Consider the following 6000-nt stretch of genomic DNA (forward strand, 5'->3'; position numbering starts at 1 on the left):
ATCAACTCCCAGGACAAACTGAAGCTGTGGTGTGTGCGATGCCATTATCCCGAGCTCATCCCTTTACTTATGGAAGTACCTGAAACCAAAACTGAAACAGTATGCACAAAGCTTAGTGAGCTCCCCCGAACTACCACATACCATACAATAACATATAAGACATACTGGGCCTTGCCCACTGCATCAGACCGGAGTCCGAAAAATGCATCGGACCAAACTCCGGAACTACCCAGGGACTTGCCCTCTCCATCGGACCCAAGTCCAGGACTAACTGCATCGGACCGAAGTCCGGAACTGAGTGGGACCTTGTCCCCTGCATCGGACCGAAGTTCGGAACTAACTGCATCGGACCGAAGTCCGTAAACTGACTGAGCATAACATAGCATAGCATAAACATATCAACTATCATGAACACATAAACTGCATACTGCATCGGGCCGTAGCCCGGAACACATAGCACATAAACCCTATCTGAGCCACGCAGACATCAAACATTCTAACTACTGCATCGGACCGAAGTTCGGAAACTACTACAAGTTAAACGGGCCGACATTGTGGACTTAGACGCGTTCCTACTGGAAGGAAACTCACCTCATGATGCTAACTAGTGAACTCTTGAATGAGAAATCCCTGAATATTGCTCCGGCTGCTTCCCAGCTATCATGGGAAAATAAAATACTAAATCAAAATAGGGATTCTCCTATTGGTAAAATGAGCATTTTACCCCTGCTATGGCATGGGTCACAACATGGCCCAAAACCCTCAATTCCTTCTAAGTCCATCCATATCCACACTAAAGGCCCAATAATGGCCCAATTTTCTAAATTGGGCCTACATCCCTTTATTGGGACTTACTCAAGCCCAACACTACTCTTTCGCCCATAACAACTGAATTTTGAAGGCCACTAAGGCCCAAAGACCCTACGTCCAAAACTCAGCGCACACCGAGGCCCAAACGCTCAAAGCCCAAACTGGCAGCGTACGTGGGGTGTAGACCAAGGTACGTTGAGCGTACTGGCTGCTAACTTGTATGCGGTGCCTTGTACGCTCAACGTACAGCCCTGTGAAGCCAAAATTCTCATTAAGTGCTTGATAATCCGCGTTAGAAGCTAAAATCTTAGATCCAGGTCTTATCCCACGTCTTAAACCATTAAGTTGCTTACTTGATGGCTTACAAGACTCCCTTAAGCTCAAACTTCTAAAAACAACCATTTATAACCAAGAAGGTGGCTAGATCTCATGCATGGCTTCATGAAAGCCTAAAAAATCGAAACTTTACTGCTATGGAGACACTTAAAGCTTCAAGGATAGCAATCCCAAGCTCGAAAAACGAAGTTGCATGATAAAGGTTCTTCCTTTGGAACTAAAAGGTCCAAACTTCCAAAAACTTCTAGATCTAAGCTTACAAGAGGAAAGTTGGAAGCTTTATACCTCTTTTGAATGTCAAATGAAGGAATGATCCCAGATCTTGGAGCTCAAGGCACTAAAGTTCTCCTTCTTCCACTTCTCTTCTTATTCTTCCCAACTTTTCTTCACAAAAATGAGCCTAAGAGATCAACCACACACACAACAAGGAAAAAGGGATGAACTAGGGTTCTCTAGGGGTGAAGGATAAGTAAGGGGGCCAAATGGGAGGCTATAATGGGGTTTAAATATGTCTCAAACCCTAAAATTAGGGTTTGGCCACCTGGTCGTGTACGTTGGCATACCTCAAGGCATGATGTGCGTATGCCTCTCAGAACCCGCGCAAACTAAAGGCACTACGCCCTGTGTATGACGGGTTACGCCCCGCGTACGGCTTATGGGCAGCTTACATCTCAGCCAAAATTCATGAAGGTCCAATACAATCCAAGATTACAATTACCAAACAAAGCCCACTAACATTCAATAAATTAAATTAATTAATACCTCAGAAGACGATCGCTACAAATCTCCCAACTTCAATCAGAATTCGTCCTTGAAGTCCGCTGCCACTGAATCTGAAAACAATTTTGGTTAATGCTCAAACATCTTCTCCTCAGATTCCCACATCCACTCTGAACCCTTCCGGTGCTGCCACTGCACCTTCACTAGCTGAACTACCTTGTTCCTCAAGGTCTTTGTCTTTCTATCCAAAATCGCGACTGGTCTCTCAATGTAATTCAGCCTGCTATCAACCTAAATGTCTTCCAATGGTACAACTGCTGACTCATCCACTAAACACTTCTGTAACTGGGAAACATGGAAGGTGTTGTGGATCTGGCTGAGATCGACCTAAAGATCCAACCGATAAGCCACACGACCGACCTGGGCCAAAACCCTAAAAGTGCCGATGAACCTGGGGCCCAACTTTCCCCTCTTCTGAAACCTGAACGCCTCCTGTCGGTATAACTCTTCTACCGACTCTACACAGTCTACAGTCTACTACGAACCTGTTGGATCAACTCTATGGTCTTGAGCACCACCTCGGTGCTCCCAATAAAACGCTAACCGTCCTCACCCCAACAAATCGGGGTCCTGCACTTCCTCCCATAGAGTATCTCGAAGGGAGGATAGTCAATACTCGCATGCTAACTGTTGTTATACGAAAATTCCGCTAACGAAAGATACGTATCCCAACTGCCACCGAAATCTAGAACACATGCCCAGAGCATGTCCTCGAGAGTCTGAATCGTCCTTTCGCTGTGTCCGTCCATCTGAGGGTGGAAAGAGGTGCTAAAATGTAGATACATTCCCATCTCATCGTGAAACCGCTTCCAGAATCTGGAAGTAAAACAGACGTCTCGGTCTGACACCACCGAAACAGGCACTCTATGTCGTCCCATAACCTCTTGCACAGAAATATCGGCTAGCTTCACCATTGATATGCTCTCCTGGATCGGTATAAAATGAGCACTCTTCGTCAACGAATCCATAATACCCAAATCGAATCCACTGCACGTGCGGTCCTGGGAAGCTTAGTGATGAATTCCATGGTGATGTCTTCCCATTTCCACACTGGAATTTCTAATGGTTACATCTTGCCGTGAGGCCTCTAGTGCTCTGCCTTGACCTTCCTACAGGCCAGGCACCTGTCCACATACCAGACGACATCCCGCTTCATGTAGGGCCACAAATAATATGGTCAAACATCTATAAACATCTTCGTAGCCCCTTGATGGATGGAAAATCGAGACTTATGAGCCTCATCCATCAATACCTTCCATACACTGCCCCAGTACGGTACCCAAACTCTCTCATGAAGGGTCAACACTCCTCGACTATCATAGTCAAAGGAACCTACTCAGCCCACAATCCTCTCACAATTCTTCCTCTCCTACTTGAGGCCCTCGACCTGAGCCTCTTTGATCTGCTCTAACAATGGAGTAATTACTATCATCCTCAAATATATGTCCCTAATCGGCGCCGCTGCCACCTTGCGGCTAAGGGCACCAGCCACTATATTAGCCTTCCCTTGGTGATAAAGAATCTCACAATCATAATCCTTCAACACATCTAACCATCGCCTCTACCTCATGTTCAGATTCGGCTGATCCATGAGGTACCTCAAGCTCTTGTGATCCGTGTAAATGGTACAATGGACCCCACAGAGGTAATGTCTCCAAATCTTGAGGGCAAACACCACTGCCCGCAGCTCTAAATCATGCGTAGGATAGTTAGCCTCATAAGGCTTCAACTGTCTCGAGGCGTAAGCTATCACACGACCTCGCTGCATCAACCCTGCTCCCATACCTGTGATTGAAGCATCACAGTAGACTAAAAAATCCTCTACTCCCTTTGGCAGGGTAAGAATCGGTGCCTCATACAATCTCTGCCTGAGGGTCTTAAATGCTGCCTGGTGCTTAGGCCCCCAGCGAAATACCACCGACTTCTTAGTCAGTCGGGTGAGCGGTACAACTATCTTGGAGAAATCCTAGATGAATCTCTTGTAGTACCCTGATAGTCCTAGGAAACTCCGAATCTCAGATGGAGATCTCGAGACTTCCCACTACATCCCGGCCTCTATCTTGGACGGATCTACCAAAATACCCTTCTAGTTGACGAGGTGTCCAAGGAACGGAATCGCGCGCAACCAGAACTCGCACTTGGAGAACTTTGCAAAAACTCTCTCCCTCCTCAAAATCTCTAGCACCTCCCTCAGGTGCTCCTCATGCTGCTCTTGAGTCTTGGAATAAACCAAGATGTCAATAATGAATACTATCACCGATCGATCCAACAATGGCCTACATACGCGGTACACGAGATCCATGAACACGGCTTGAGTGTTGGTGAGCCCAAACGACATCACCACGAACTCATAATGACCATACCGGGTCCTGAAAGCAGTCTTCTGCACATCCTCATCCATGACTCGCATCTGATGATACCCGGAGCATAAAACGATCTTAGAAAACCAAGACGCTCCCTGCAGCTGATCAAACAAATCATCTATCCTTGGGAGTGGGTCACGGTTCTTCATTGATACTTCATTCAACTCCCGATAATCAATACACATACGGTGCGACCCATCCTTCTTCTTCACGAACAAAATCGGTGCTCCCTAGGGCGAACTACTCGGCCTGATAAAACCCTTGTCTAGTAGGTCATGCAGCTGCGTAGACAAATCCTGCATCTCTGGGGGAGCCAACCGATACGGTGCCTTAGCAATCGGAGCCGCACCAGGGATCAGGAAAATCATGAACTCCACCTATCTCTCAGGAGGTATTCCAGGAAAATCCTCTAGAAATACATCCGGGTAGTCTTGCACTACCGGAACTTCATCAACCGTCGTCTTGCCCTTCTCCCGGTCATCTAAAACATATGCCATGTAACTGTCGCAACCCTGATGGAAATAGCGCCTCACTCTCGCTACTGAACACAGAAGTGGTCCACACTATGGCCTCTCGCCCTGAATCACTAACTCTCCCCTAGTGGGAGTGCAAGCCTTCACTAACTGTAGCTCACAGTCTATCACCGCCCCATTAGGGCTCAGCCAATCCATGCCTACTATGACCTTATTCCCTCGTAGGGGAATAGGGACCAAGTCCACCGGAAACTGCTCATCGAATAACTGTAGAGAACATCCTTTGTGTACTCTCGCCACCCTAATGGTACTGTCAGCTGTTATCTCAACCTCAAGTGAAAAATCTAGCTCCCCTGGAGCTATGGTAAACCTCTTGCTAAGCGCAAAAGATACGAATGATCGGGTTACCCGCGAATCAAACCATATTGTGGTGGAAATGCCGTTCAATGAGAACGACCTTATACAAAACAATCAATAATAAATACAGGGTTAAGGGAAAAATACATACCCGTCACCACGTCAGGAGTCGCTCGCGCCTCCTCTGTTGTCAGCTGAAAATCCCTACACTTCGCCACCGACTTCTCAACTCGGCCTTGACGGCCATCTGTAGTCCTCAAAGTAGCAGGAGCAGGTACTGACACCTTCCCCTCAGTCGCTAAACTCGGACACTAGGACTTTTTATGCCCCCTCTGATTGCACTGGAAGCAAATCAGATCTGATGCCGCAATGGCGGTAGTAGTGGCTGTACAATCTCTCCTCATATGCCCAGTCTGGACGCACTTGTAGCAGCCGACACTCCCTGCCTTGCACGCGCCATCGTGCAATCTCCCACACTTGCCACACCGACCGTGGTTCTACTGACTCCTAGCTCTATCATCTGAACCCTTGGGCTTTTTGCCCGAACTCCCTGTATCTGGAGCTGCCTCCGACTTCCTCTTTCTCTACATATCAAGGTCTCTCTCTCTCTCTCTCTCTCTCTCTCTCTCTCTCGCCCTAGCAATCATGTCATCCAGCGTTTTATAGCTGGACCGGCTTACAAACTGGTGGATATCACTCCACAACATCTCATGGTACCGGGCCTTCTTCATTTCCTCATTAGTTGCGTACTGAGGAACGAGAAGTGCCCTCTCCCTGAACCTAGCAATGATCTCCGCCACTATCTCTATCGTCTGGGTGAGGTCCTGAAACTCTCTGTCTAACTGATGCACCTCAATAACTGGTGCGAACTTAGCATTGAA

The sequence above is a fragment of the Lactuca saligna genome, chromosome 6 (genome assembly GCF_052625555.1).
Source record: "Lactuca saligna cultivar CGN05327 chromosome 6, ASM5262555v1, whole genome shotgun sequence".
Lineage (NCBI taxonomy): Eukaryota > Viridiplantae > Streptophyta > Magnoliopsida > Asterales > Asteraceae > Lactuca > Lactuca saligna.